The following is a 15265-nucleotide window of genomic DNA, read 5'->3' as shown; positions in this document are numbered from 1 at the left end:
ATACTGAGCATGGCACTGACAGCCTGAGGCAGCACAGCTGATGTACAAAACTTTTGCTCAGACTTTCAACATTGTAATTGTTTCTCCATGATTTGTCTGCTGTTGACAATCTTGTCCTGCTCCTTGAGACTGCAGCTGAAAGGCCACTTTTCTAACTCTCACTATTGTCATCTTCTTTTTGAATCCTCTTTCACCCATCCACTTACTTAATTCAAAACAATCAGCTTGCTTTTTGTTTTCAGAAACTGCCTGTGGTATTTCTCCTATCCTCCCCTACCTAAGCCCTTAGCACTCATGTGCTGTCTAGCTGCTGACTCTAGATGCTTGCCCTTGTTTTTCCATGAAGAAATAATGCCAGCTCTAGTAACCATTTCTGAGGAATCTTGGTCTAAACATCTACAAACTTTACAAACTTAGGAGTGGCCATCTAGTCCCTTACATCTCCAAATGTGGCTGCAACTGTCAGTTGAGGAAGTGTTAAAATGAGGTACCCTGTGTTGATGCCTTTCCCTAACTGTCCCAGCTTCCAACAATATTGAGGGAATTTCCTGAGCTTGTGATGGTTTGATAACCCCCAGAAGATCTCAGGGTATTTTTCTGGTCTCCTGTTGGGACTGTGTAAATTTCTGGCATCCACAGCCTCTTTATTAAGGAATTCCAAAGGCCTACAACCTTTGGATATATCATCCATTGTATCAAACCTACCTTGTTCTGTTTGCTTCAAATGTAATCAAATCATAAAATTAGACAGGCCCCTATGGGAATGTATCTGGATCAGTCCTTACCCATCTTTTCCATGATGCATATACTTCTGTAGACACCTGTTATATCTTCCCCTTAAATTATATCTAGTTCCACATTTAATATCCAAGGCATAGAATAACCATAAATCAGACACTCTGCTTTTAAAATAAAAGTGACATCCATGAGTGATTAAAATTTCTCTTATGAAGCTTGCTTCATTATAATACCATGATTTGATTTAATCATATTGATTTTGTAATCCTGCTTTGCAAGATTATGTCTGTACAGCAAGCCAAAGAGACAGGCAAGATGGAATGGTACTGTCAGACCAGAACATGGGTAAACAAAAACCTGTAGTAAGGCAGAGTGTGGGACATGGAAAATTACTGTCACAATTTACAGCTAAACACCACAGCCAAGTTTCTCAGTAATAACATCCTGGCATGTATGCTGCTGGGTGATCTAGACAATAATCAGGCTGTGATAATATTCCTGTGCTAATAAATATTTCACAAGTTGCTGGTAGGGTCAGAAATTGATTTACAGATCAAAGTGGAAAGTCATGGGAAGGAATTCTAATTAGTTCTAACAAAAGATCAAAAAAGAAGTATTAGTTTTTAGTTTGAATAAATCACTTGTTATCACATAGAAAATGCTGATTATAGAAGGTAAAGTGTGGGTCTTTTATAAGTCTTGTTTTCTGCAGTTGTGAAGGTTCAGAAATTCAAAAGCAAATGAGAAAAAGTGAGATTCATTTCAAATTCTGACAGGGACGCTTGTAGCACCTAGAATTTACCTTCTAAGCAGAGGGATACTACCTCTAGATGTGGTGTGAGATTTATCTATCCAAATACGAAGGTGCCTGAGCGAGGTATTGCAGAGCACTATTCCTGAATCACGTAGGAGGAGAAATAGCTAAATGTAACAGTGCAGTTCATGTGACCAAACGTAGATGTTCTCTTCCAAATGAGATGAATCATTTACACATTGTAGGTGTCCAGAGTTTACACATAAATCCCACTCACTGTCTCTTATATTACAGCTTGTCTTAGCTTAGCCATTTCCCTAAGGGTGACTGTGTACTGTCCTTGTCCTTATCAGTTCCCAGTAACGTGAGAATTGCTGCCTTTTAATCTGAAGGTTTTAAAATTGGTCATGCTACCAAGAATCTTTCATGCAGTTCCTCAGGCTGAATTTATGGAAAGGATACAGTTTCCCTGTTAACACTGTCAAGGAGCAGAAGGACTAGGAAGCACTTGTGGAGCTTCTCTTACCTTCAGCCAGGGCTGTGACTCAAATCCACGTGGTCTTTACCCCATGAGCCCACCCTGGGAATCACATCACTCAGCCTGGGGGTGGTGTGGCCCTGCACAGACCAGCTACTCCCGTGCTGGCAGGGATGCTGCCACCAGTGCAGGTTAGCAGTCAGTGCCGCCATGGCTGTGCAGGTGCTGTCTGCGTGAGCAGCACACACACCTTTGGGGAGTGCAGCCATGCCTCTGCAGCACACTCCCAGTGAGACAAGACTGTGTAGGGTTGGAAATGGCAACTGGCAGATGGCAGGGAGCTGTGACTGGGTCTTAGCTCAGAGGTGATGGTTTTGGTGGTAAAGTGAAGTGAGATGCCAGATGATAGTGAAAAGGAGCAACTGGCAATGCAGCCTGGCGTTTTGGCACTAACAGGAGGATCTGTGTTCCCTGGTAAGAAAAAGTGACTCTTAACAACAAGATGTGATATGGTTGCTGACATCAATGAAGTATTTTTTTGCTGCAATGTACATCTCCTTGCTAGTGGGTCTCTTCTGGAGTTGTTTAGAGTAGAATAGACCATTTCAGATTCACTGAACATCTAGTCCAACTGCCTGACCATTTCAGGGCTGACCAAAAGTTAAAGCAGATTATTAAAGGCATTGTCAAAACACCCCTAAAACACTGACAGGCTGGGGGCATCCATCACCTCTCTATGAAGCCTGTGCCAGTGTTTTCTCACCCTCTCAGTAAAGAAATACTTCCTAATGTCCACTCAAAACCTCCTCTGGGGCAGCTCTGAACCATTCCCCTGGACCTTATCACTAGATACCATGGAGAAGGGATAAGAGTCTCTTCACCTACCCTCCTCAGTAGCAATGAGGTCACCTTTCAGCCTTTTCTCCAAACTAGACAGGCCTGAAGTACTCAACTGCTCCTCAAAGGACATTCCTTACATCCTTACTGTGAGCCAGAGACTCAGACACTGGGCTTCAAAACCAGCTAATGCCACCATGGAACCTGGAAGGTAACTGAAGCTGTTCATGGGCAAAGAAATTGTATAAGCACAAAATGGGTTATTCTGTTGCTCTGGTATGCAAGCTGTCTTTGCATAAATCACGAAACTGCTTGACTTAAATAGCTAGTAGGGAAGTCAAGGCTGAAGTAAGATAACATATTTCTGTTCAAAAAGCACAAAAAGCATATGGTATAGAGGAAATGTAACCAGCTTGAACGAAAGGGTCTGAAGGGAGTCTTGGGACTGTCTAGATAACAGTATGAGCAATACCATTTTGTATCAAAAGTGCCTGGATAGAAGTGTTAGAAACACCAAATTTAGGTGTGGATATAGCAGAATTGGGGCCAGTAAGGGAAAAATAATTAGAAGCCTGTAATTAAATAGGTCCTGTTTGGGAGGACCCTAGGCAGAGGAAAAGAGGTGCAGGGTTGGTGACAAGGTAGGTTCAGGAAAATAGCCACTAGGAATTAATTAAATAGGAAGAAGAAGACTAGAAAATAATTTAAAAAAAACCCCAGGCATTAGGAATATTCCTGTGGAGAGCAAAGAGGGATGAGATATTCTGGTTCTAAAAGTGTGAACACATCCAGTGGTAAAGCTATTCTGTGACCTCAGGTCCCTCAGGATGGCAGACAACACCCCTGAGACAACAACCTCCTACACTCTCATCAGGTCTGTGTCCAAAAGACTCGGTGTGCAAGGGTGGGATGAGAAGGGATAGGCTTGTGCCCCAATAGTAAGTGGAAAAGGGAATTGTGGCATGATGGAGCTTGGGTAGCATTTGTGAATTAGCAGTGCTAGTAACAGGCCACAGAATTGTAACTCAAAATTTTTGTCTTGTAGTGATACAGTTGTGAGTGTGTCCTGCTCATATCAGACATTTAATCATTAGCCAGTTAAGGTGGTATCAGTCTCTTACAGGTGTGTAGATTAATCAATAGACATTTCTAGTGTTATGTTATCAGGTCTCCAGTCTGAAGGAGCAGTCAGACACATAAGATAACACGATCATTATTTTAAGGGCTATTTTATATGCTAAAATCTAAACCCATTTAATTTTCCAAAGACTTTCTGATTATCCACAACAATTAAGAAAATGAAATGGGTAGTACTTTTTGTCCTGTGATGTGGGGCTTTTCTGGATTGGCTTAATGCTTTTTTCCTAGTGTCATTATAACACTGATCATTGTGGAACCAAGACAGTTTGCAGTGGTGCAAGCCCAAAGTTTTGAGTGGGCTCAATGCTGCAGCTGAAGACACAGGGCTGAAACACTTCAGTAGCAGAGACTGCCACTGCATACAGATTGCTCACAGCTAGAAATGTGCACAGTGTTAGAAAGGTTGACATGGTAGTGCATGAAGATGGAATCACCAGTGGGAGACTGAAGAGACATTCAGACAGAGCCCATTAAAAGTACAGAAACTAATAAATACCGAGGGGAAAAAAAACCCCCAAGAAAACAGCATCTTAAAAATTTATTTGAATTTAATTTTGGCAATTTGTGTTACTTCAGAGGAGACTAAAGACATACATATATGGTGTATTTGTGCTGGTTTTGGCTGGGATAGACTGAACTATCTTCACAGCAGCTAGTATGGTGCTCTGATTTGGATCTGTGCTGAAAACAATGTTGATAACACTGCGATGTTTTAGCTGTTGCCGAGCAGTGCTTACACAGACAAGGCCTCTTCCTCTTCTCACACTGCCCCACCAGAAAGGAGGCTGGGGGTGCACATTTGGTTGGGAGGGGACACAGCTGGGGCAGCTGACCCCAGCTGACCCAAAGGACCATAGGGCATCGTGCTCAGTATATAGAGCTGGGGGAAGAAGGAGGAAGGGGAGGTCATTTGGAGTGAGGGAGTGTGTTTGTCTTCCCAAGGCATTGTTATATGTGATGGGGCCCTGCCCTCCTGGGGATGCCTGAACACCTGCCTGCCCATGGGAAGTAGTGAATTAATTCCTTGCTTTGCTTTGCTGGTGTGCACGGCTTTTGCTTTACCTTTTAAACTGTCTTTACTGTTATGAATAAAAATATACCTATTTTTATTTAAGGTTACAGAGAAAAAAAAACGGTGGGACCAGTTGCTGTTAAATTAGCTTAATTGTAAAGAGTTCTTTAATTGCCCGTTAATGGTTGGTGATTTAGCCATTGTCCTCCCAATGCTTGCCCCGGAGCTACACCTGGACACGCAGCCCAGGAGAATAGGAGTGGCCTGGGACCATGTATGCAAATGAGAAATGCACCGCGCTAAAGTTTTCCTAGAAAACCCCTAAAAACAACGAGCCAATATAGAATTAGGGGACCCTAGGTGATGTCTAAGGATGGGCGTGAAGTCCAGTGCCTGCTTGGATCCTTTTTGCTTCACACCCTGACCTCAAGAAATGTTCACTGAGGAAGGGACCCGGAGCGTTGGACTGAAAAGCAGGAATCTGCGAATCTCCCGTGAGGACGCAGTCCCCAGCTCTGCCTGCAGACCAGCGGACAGAGCTGCATCACCCTCCTCCTCCTCCGTGCCACTCTTGGGGACAGCGGCGGCGTGGGCGCGACCCGTCGATTTCTCCCCACCTGAGCTGAATCTCTTTAATAAAGGCATTGAAAAGGAGAAAGATCTCCTGCCCTATTTATGTCATTTACCTCAACGCATGAGTTTTCTCACTGTGACTCTTCCAACTGTCCCCCTCATCCCACTGGGGGAGTGAGTGATGGCTGTGGAGGGATTAGCTGCCACCCGGGGTTAATACTGACTTAATATTGACAATATTGACTTAAGGGTGCCTTTATACTTGTAGCTTTTGCTGACAAGAAGAAGCTTGTTTCTTGTTTTAGTCTCTTACTTCAAAATTTTAAATACTGACAAAAGAAAGCAAAGCACACACTGAATGCTTTGCTCTCAGTACAGACTGCAATCAGCAACATTCTTTCAAATTTTACTCTGAAGCTTGCAAAGGAAAGGCTTCATTCTGCCAGACGGTGGTGTTAAGTATCACATGGAAGGCAGTCATAATTCCAGTTCACTGTAGCAAGGAGCATTTAAAGTACAAGTAAACTTGTAATGCAAATGAGGAAGGAAGCACAGATGAGACGATGATGGTTCTTTTTGTTAAGCCGTAAGTGAAGAGATAAGAGCCCTCATATCTGCTCTAAGTCCTGCTTGTTTGAGCATCACAAGCTAAAATACATAAATGTAATTTGGAGCCAAGGAACAAAACTCTCCAGAACTCATAAACTGCTGGGAATCCTCATCTTGCTATACTACACACAGGTCCTCCCCTATAGCTTTTCCCCCTCTCCCTGGGGATTAATCTTGCACTGTGCTGCACTCTGGCTCTGCTTCAACAAGGCAGACGGAGAACATTGCTGTAGCCTATTTCATAGCATGATAAGGCATTTTATTGAGTACTACATATTCAAATTCTTCAGGCTGAAGAGGGCTCAGATTTTTCACTTCCAAGGATAAGTGAAAAATCCCTAGGACATCACACTGTCTCCTCTGCTACTGCATTTCAAAATTTTCAATGAAAAATAAAGGAAAATGCTAATGTAATTTCATAGTTGCTCAGAGCATTCTGTTATGCTCAATTATTACCTTGCTATTTCTGTTCTTTGACATTCAAATAAATTAATTAAATATTAAGAGGAAGGAAGGTTTTAACCCTACATCTTGACATACAGAAATATTACTGGAAGGATTCCTTCTCTTGCACATTGATTAAGGAATTCTAGCCTGGTGGGTTCTGGAGGGAGCTCTCAGATCTGCACGATGAGCTGTGCTGCCAGAAGGCTGAGCATCCTGCTGCTAGCCGGCTGTGGGTTTAGGAAGAGAGCTGTGGAACATTCTGCCACAGAGGCAAAAGAGAGAGGCTGTGTTCCAGGAAGAAGAGAAAAGCAGGACAAACAAAAGAGAACTTAACACAGGTTTGTGAAGTAAGGAGAGTTTTCTTGTGGGTCTGTGATCCTGTTATGAGCATCTCATAAACAGGGTTATGAGTACACAGGTCCCCTCTCCCTGCAGTGGGGGTCTGACCTCTCTACCTCATTCTGGCGAGAGGCAGATGCTTTTCACTGCAAACATTCCCGTGCAGATGCTTAACAGGGACTTAATCTGGCCTTTACATTTTTGCTGTCACAGTATGAAGGCAATTCCAGGGAGGACAGCTCAAGCAGATGAAAGGGAGAAACAAGTCCCATCCAGGTAGCCGCTAGCCATCCCTGCATCACATGTTCAAGTAAAGATGTACAAGGGAAAAGGAAATGAGAAGGGATGAGCAAGGAAGTGAAGCTCTTCCATTTTTCATCACTTTTTATTCATGCAGGCTACAGTCTTTTTGACAGAGACTGTTAAATGTTATTATCAATCAGCTGATCTACCTACACAACTATTTTAACCCCCTCTGCATACACTGACAAAATGCATACAAGTCATTACTTGTTTTTAACATTATTATTATCCATTTAATTGTAAGGAATTAAGAAGGAGCAGCTGTGCCAACACATTATTATTAATGTACTTGAAAACAGTGAGTAATCTACACAGCTCAATTATAGGGATCCCCATGTCCCAAAGAAAGCAATTGTAAAGATTTACATTTTAATAGATACCTTACTCTGTAAAGAAAAATAAAAGCCCTCAGGTACCTAAGTCCTTACAATTAATTAAGCACAAAATACTCCATAAAGATTAACAGTGCCCTCATCCCAGGAGTGCTCAAAAAAAAAAAACCACGAAAAGGCAGAAGAACGTTAAAATCTGTACGCTGTCAGTATGACATGTCTAGTTTTGCAGTTACAGACTGTGACAAAACCAAGTCATGGCTGTATGTATAGTCTTAACATCCAGGTGATTTTCAAGCCAGTATCATTTTACTTTTGTGTTCCACATGCACGGGCCAGCCCTACCCTGAATCTTCTAAATGTACTGCATTGTAAAGTACAATAGCTGCGAGCCTGTTTCAGTACTTGAATGGACTTTGTCAGTCAGGTTCCACGGCCCTGAAAGGCTGGAGTAGCTCCCTTGCAGCCTCACCATCCTCCAGACACTGTGGAGCCATTGCTGGGGTCATCCCTTGGCAGCAAGGCAGTACTGTCCCATCTGCCACGCCATGTCTTGTTCAGCTGTTCCTGAAGTGTGGATGGATGAGAATGCAGCATTTGCCTTGTTTACCAGATTTATTGTATGCTCAGTCTCCATACTCAATGAATTCACATAATGATGAACTGTCCCTCTGATCCACTGTCCCAAACCACAGCTGCCAGTAAACACAACCAGTGTGCAGGCCTTGCAAAGCCACATGCCTTGGCAGCCCAACAAACTTCTGCCCTTGAGCCTGCTACAAAAAAACCAAGTCTCACAATGCACCACAGGGACGTGTCCTCCTGGGAGCAGTTCTGCATTCCCATGGAGGAGGGTGATTTGTTCCTTGAAACTGCCACAAGGGTGTCAGGCATAGCACGACCACTGAGAGCAGCTGCCTGGAGCCTGTCAGGCATGACAGAATGCATGGTGCCAAGGTAATTTACTTGTCTCAAGCCTGGCATCCACATGTGCAGATGTGTGGATCCTTGCCAACATCTACCTACCTTGTAAGGTCAATTATTCTTGTATATTGAGTTGTGGGGGTCAGGCAGCCTTCGTCACATCTTCTTGCAGATGCTGCCTGCATATGAATTTAGGCATTGGCCTACCCACAACACATGTTCCAGTGTAAACTGAACATGATATCAGAAGGACTTAGTGTCCAGGAACTTCAGCTGGTGACATTCCTCATTTTATATCCCAGAAAAGGTAATGCAGAACCAAAATGCAATCTTCAGTGGCTTCTGCTGTCTAATGTTTGCAAATGTGCATGGACAAATGGAGATTTCCTGGCATTAATTTCCAGATGTAGGCCTATTTTCTCACGGATGCCAAAATACACATGTCCAACAAGACTGGACAAAAATTCCCAATAAAACCAGTGCTTTGCCAAGTTTATAATACAGCAGTTTTGAACAGTAATATAGCAACAATGAGAAAGAGTTGAAATATCTGGTTCTGCTATTCAAGAACTCATAATCATCTTTTCCCCTTTGACTATAAGCTTACACAAGAATATTTTGGCTTACTTTCAGCTCAGAGATTTAGAAGTGACTGAAGTAAAGAACTGAGAAATGAAAAATTCTTGTAGCATTTCTCAAAAAATTAGAACTCAAATACATGTGAAAAAGAGTAAATTCTTAACAGCAATGAGCAATATCACAACTTCTAAAAATCCAACTGTACATGGCCCTGAGCAACCAGATCCAGTTGGACAGGCTCAGAACAGAGGGGATGGACTAGGTGATCTCCAGAGGTCTCTTCCACACTAAACCTCTTCTATGGCTTTATACTACACAGGTAGTATTTCGTGTCTGTCTTACATCTGGAAAGATGCCCAAACCCAGAAAGAAAATATACTCTGGGGATGTAGTGTGGTTAAGTGCTGTACAGTAGCTGCAAATCATGTCCCTCCATTCCTGGCTGCAAACATTGAGCTTTGTAAGGGATGTTCCCTCTAAGAGCTGTTAGGGTGAGATTACATGCAACACATGTAATGAAGAGCTGGATTCTCATCTATCAACCTAACAGGTTTTTCTTGCAATCCTATGAGTGAAGCCTTGGGCAAAACTTTTTAAATTCATGCAGTGTTTTGTTATTTTTGGCAAACCCGCAGGTGCTGACGGTTACCTCCTTGCTTCTATAACCCAACACACTTTCTTAATTTTATTGCCCTACACAGCCAGCCACACTTAAAGAAGTGGAAATACTCTCATTAGTAAAGCCAAACCACTGCACATGTGTGTGTAAATGGTCTGCATTTGTGCATGCCTTAGCAAGTGGGCTCTCGCTGGATGTTCTGTAATCTACGTGTAGTAATGTGGAGATCTCCAGGATTACCCTGGTTTAACTACTTACCTCTGACTAGTAAATACAGTGGTTGCATCATTTCTCACTATTCTGAATTTATATTATGAAATACTAATTTGGACAAAAGCCCCTATTGCTAGAGCATGCCTAAGGCTATAAGCTGAAGTCATGGATCAAATCCATTTTGTTTGTCCAGACAGAGACAACAGGCAAAGTTCCTTATATAAACTTGGAACAGATGAAACCCTGAGAGCTGAACAGGGTAGACAGTGGGCAGGGATGGTAAAGTTGTCAGTCATGATGCAGAAAATAAAATTACACTAAATTAGCATTTTCTTTGGAAAGTAGCAAGAAGATCAAATGAATGTATTGCATTAAGGGGAGATACTTTATATTCCATCATTACCTACTAGAGCTTATTAAAAATAGTCACGTGAAAACCCCCACTAAATTAAAGGAAACAGCTAATCTGGAAACTGTTTATTAAGGAGTTAATTAAAAAATAATCTGAACTATTTTCAACTTAACTGCTTGAACCCTGAAGTTCTATTAAAAATAGAACACACTCCTCCCCCCATTTTACATGGGGAACTATGGGCCATGCAGCAGCCCTGAAGAGAAAGTGCAGAGATCACACTGTGTGACATAGCTAATGCCAACCAACAAGGTAATGACAGGCACCCCCTGGTATGAAGGCTGGGGAATGGATGTGCCTTCTTCCTAACCCTGCTAGTGTCAGATCATGTCATGTTTTCTGCTGGCAAGAACTGAAAGCTTTCCTGCTCTTCACCATGCTGGAAAGCTTCTTGTAACTGATGTATTTGGTAGAAACCAGAGAGAAGAGCAGGACTTATACCAGGAACCCAGAAAGCCACATCTGAAGCCAACTGTATCAAATACACTTGGACAAAATGACAAATTTGGTTGATATACTCAGAAATAATTATTTGATATACTAGATTATTTTGAAGGCTTTTCTAAGATATTAAATATGTATTTGTTAGTCTTTTGATACAGAAAATTACAGCATATGAATAACTTTCATGCTTATTCACAAGCTGCTAGATAAATTATAACAGAAAAGATATTTGATGAAGAAAAGTTAGAGGCATATATTATTAAATAAAGCTTCTGCTGGAGCAGAATTAAATTTGGATATAATGACATTTTCTTATAATAAGAAAAAGTAAAGTAGAAAAATAACAGTCAAGTCAAGCAATACAGGTAATATTTGCAGAAAATATAATGCTGCCCCTGGGCATTCAGCTGTTTGTGGGCTGTAGCTGTTCATCATGATTCTAAAGCCACAAAAGGAAAATTAGTCTTTATGATATTAGATCCCAGTGTATTTTCTTATGTGAATGTAAGACAAATACACATTTTTGATTAGTAAAATAAATAAAACTAGAAAATAGTGTTAAAGGAATGTCAACTAGTAAAACCTGCAAAAGCCTATTTTCTGAATAAAGAAACAAGGTGCCATATAAAACTTGCTCTGTATCATACAATGGAAAGCAGGAGTGACTCTACCAAAATTTGAAAAACATGGCATGGAACTGCTGGCAGCAGGAGTTGGATCAGGCTGCACGGTTTCTTCGAACACAACACTTTTGTGGCTCTGCAGAGGCTGTGCAGTAATTCCTTGCTCTGCCAGGGACAGGGAGGTATGTGCCTCCCCAGGCGCTGCTGATGCAGAAGATGTCAGCGAGGTGGAATAATTGCTGGGGTACCTGTCTCATTCTATCTGTGCTAATGGAACCGCTGAGGTGTTAATGGATCAAGACACTGCATACATGTACCACAGAACAGGCAGCGGCTGCTCAAAAATTCACACCGAAACTGTAATATCGTGGTAAAAGGGGAGAAAGATTCAATGTGTACCTGACTGAAAGTCATCATTTAAAGGTTTTCAGCCCCATGCATGCAAATACACACTGATGCAGAGACAGTGCACTTTGTGAACCTTTAAAAAAAATCGTATTACCTCCTGGGTTTTTAATGGAATTTTTAGCTTTGCAGTCAGTGGAGAGTGGAGAATGTCCTTACACAGAGCTTATATCTGCACTGCATAAAGCAGCTGCATTTCAAAGTATCAAAAATACTCAGTAAGAAAGAAGTTAATTTTCCAGGGGCAAACAGTACACAGGTATTTTTTAGAAACTAATGTTTGGGATAACCTTTAAACTGGGATGGTTTCATTCCTCATTGGAATGCAAAAATTTTTGCATTTCCCAGTCTTTAAAGTGAGGTAAGTAAAGCCACAGCTCCACAGACCTGGCAGCATGGAAATTCTGGGTTTATTCACAGTTTTAACATACATTAGTTGCCTGTGTTTACATACAGGCACTCAGGGAACTGCGTTAACCTCCTCACACGTTGTGGGACTGTCTGCATACATAGCTACCTATCGCACAAAAAGGAGACAGGGAAATAAAAAGAGTTGAAACTCTTAAACAGATCTACAGCTTCAAAAACTTTGTAAAGGCCACAAGGTGGACAGAAATTTAAATTACATTCCTCTTTGGGCAAGGAGTACTCAACCCTGTCTAGGAAAATGTCTGAATTTCAATGGCATTGCTGAGAAGAGTGAATTTACTTCTTTGTATCTAGGCCCTATCTTCAGACTCCATGAGGTAAGTTCCTGAAGAGTCGATTTATCATTTAGCAGAAGGCTTGCTGATTACAAATTTTATCTGGAGTTTTGTTTTAATACAGATTTCTGCAACCTCAGGCTTGTGAATTGCAAGGTCTGATGTGCTATGGGTTTCCAGCCACAAGCACAGTGCAAAAACTCCCAGCATTTAAAAAAAAAAAAAAAAAAAAAAAAAAAAAAAAAAAGAAGGCAAATTCATTTTACAGTAAGAGCACAAGGAGTTACTGAAATAGACATTTTTGGAACACAGGTTGCTCCTGGACTGCAAACGTAATTTTATTTTGTAGGAAATTATGAAGAGTTTGATGCACTGGGGACAAACAGAAGAGAGAGAATGCAATTTTAAAGCACTTCATTCTATTCAAGAGATTTTTAAATAAATGTACCTACAGTGTTGTGAGGTAAGAGTTGAGTTTTCCATGTGGTTCATTGGAAAATTTACTCTTAAAACTCTCTGAAACATCATTTATTGAAGGAACACGTTTGGAACATTAACATGCAGTTCAAACCACTGTCACCAGACTTGTGCTACTGTTCCTTCAGGTATGGTACGTGCAAGGCTGATTCTAATCAAGTGTTATTCCTTAGCAGCCTGTGACTAAAGGCAGCACTCTGCTCTTGCCTGGATGTACAAGGAGTGACACAAACACTAGGACATGAGAAACAGAGGGAAAACTATGTTGAACTGTTCACATTTCTCATGGTGAGGAAACAATGGTAACTTATTTTAGGGTATCTCTACAAGCAGGCAGCAGGACATTACAGATTGGCTTTAAGTCCAGATCAAATCTTGTTAACTTGAATCCCAGGCAGATGTGCAGTTTAATCTGGATAAAGATTACACAGCAATATAAAACATAGCATTAATCTGCTTCTAATGAACTTATTTTTATTTCTACTATTAATAAATTCAGTAAAAAATTAGTTATGCTTTTTTTTTCTTTTTTTTTTGGTTACATGTTTCTTTCCACATGTATATGCTGAGTCACATTTTTTTTTTTTTTTAAAATCTGGTTTTGAAATTTTCTCTTGCTAGACTCTTTGTGGTGGTAGCAATGTCTCCATACGCAAATGACGTTCATGTACAGGGCACTACCATAGAGGCCACATGTGCTTGCAGCACACAATCATTTTTAAGACTTAAATTCTGGATATAATAAAGTAAAAAGGGATAATATTACTGTTACCATTTCCAGTGCAAACAGGACAGAATTTATGTCATAGCCTGGCTAGCAGTACCTAGTATAACACGCTTAAAAAAACCCTTGATTGTATTATTCAGATGAAGAAATCTGACAGAAGACTGGCAAACAAATTGTTTTTAAAAATGGGTGATGGCTTAAGTAAAATAAATGACCATCCTGAGAAAGCTACCTGCAGCGATTTTCTACTCTATTACCAGCAATTCCTTGGCTCTAAAGTTAAAAATCACCAGATCTGAAAAATGTCAAATCTTCCAAGAGGCAACTCCAGCACAACCTCAAGACTACAGAAATTTGGACAGAAGAAATTGCAACACCTGCCAGAAAAATGACAGCACAGCACATACTGAACTTGACTGGCTCTAACCATGCCAGCACATGCCCTTACTGCAGAGGCTGCTGGACTGGTGGCAGAGGTAGGGAGCCTATGAAAACCAGCATGCCATTTCAAGGATGGAAATACACATCTGGAGTGCTACAGGCACAGCTCTTTTCTACAGCAAGACCTGAACACTCTGCAGAGAGCTCTTCCCAAAACAGAATGACACAAGGTGAAAATGGCTTTTGGTCACTACTCTGTTCCACACAAAGGATGTCTTCATTTTAGGCAGTCTAAACAAATTGTTTATGTTGGATTTCTTCTTCTGCCTCACTTATGCCATCTGGGCAGTTTGCTCATTAATTTAAGGGAACCCAAAAGGGAGACTTTCACTACCCTTCTGTTCTCACTGCCTCATCCTCTTCACTGCCCCAGGGCACAGCTCTTAAAAACAGAATAGAAACCACCAAAGGCCCTTGACTTCCCAAAAGCTGTTTTCAGCAAACTGCCAAGAGCTGACAATATGCATATTTTCATGCTTCTGCCCCCCCTGCTCCCTGCTGCCAGGGCTGTGTATGGGTTTGGCTCAGCTCTCTGTCCCAGCTGGCATGGCCACCTGCTCTGTGCCAAAGGCAGGCCTTCCAGTGCAGCAGGAACTGCACCTTGCTCCAGCTGGGCTGGTCTGACAGGTCATGCTGCAGGCCCTGCCACCCTCCCTTGCCCCAGGGCCACTCTGCTGTCAAGGACCAATTGAAATAACAAATTTGCACCATTAGCACTTGTCCTTTGGAGCACAATTTTGTCTTTGTGTCAACGTGGTACGTGCGGTTGCTTAAAAAGGCAGTGAGGCACAACACTGCGTCCCTTTTCCCCTTACAGTAGCTTCAGTGCTCTTTTGGCTGCTAAACACGCACACATATTGTGATAACCATCACCTTCCAAGTTGTCAGTGACTGGCATCATCTCTCTGGTACTCATATGTCAGATTATGCCCTTTTCTGATCCAGAGATGGGGCAAATGAGAGGTGTTTTAAACACTTTTATCCTATTTTCAGTCTCCTGTGAAGGGTGAGACAATACAGATTTAATTTCCCACACTCATCCAGGAACGTTTTGTTGTTTGACAGACAGAGCATCACAGAATTACTGGATAGCCGGGGTTGGAAGGGACCTTAGAGCTCATGTAGTTCTATACCC

The 15265-nt window shown here is 41.6% G+C and overlaps 1 protein-coding gene across 1 annotated transcript in view; it reads right to left on the bottom strand.

Annotated features, from left to right (window-relative positions):
* Window positions 1–15265, bottom strand: part of LOC121336311 (RNA helicase Mov10l1-like) — a 40188-nt gene that overhangs the window by 1897 nt on the left and 23026 nt on the right. The window lies entirely within an intron of this gene.

This window comes from Onychostruthus taczanowskii, unplaced genomic scaffold (assembly GCF_017590055.1).
Source record: "Onychostruthus taczanowskii isolate IOZ18803 unplaced genomic scaffold, ASM1759005v1 scaffold23, whole genome shotgun sequence".
Lineage (NCBI taxonomy): Eukaryota > Metazoa > Chordata > Aves > Passeriformes > Passeridae > Onychostruthus > Onychostruthus taczanowskii.
This window is presented reverse-complemented; position numbering and strand designations above follow the sequence as displayed.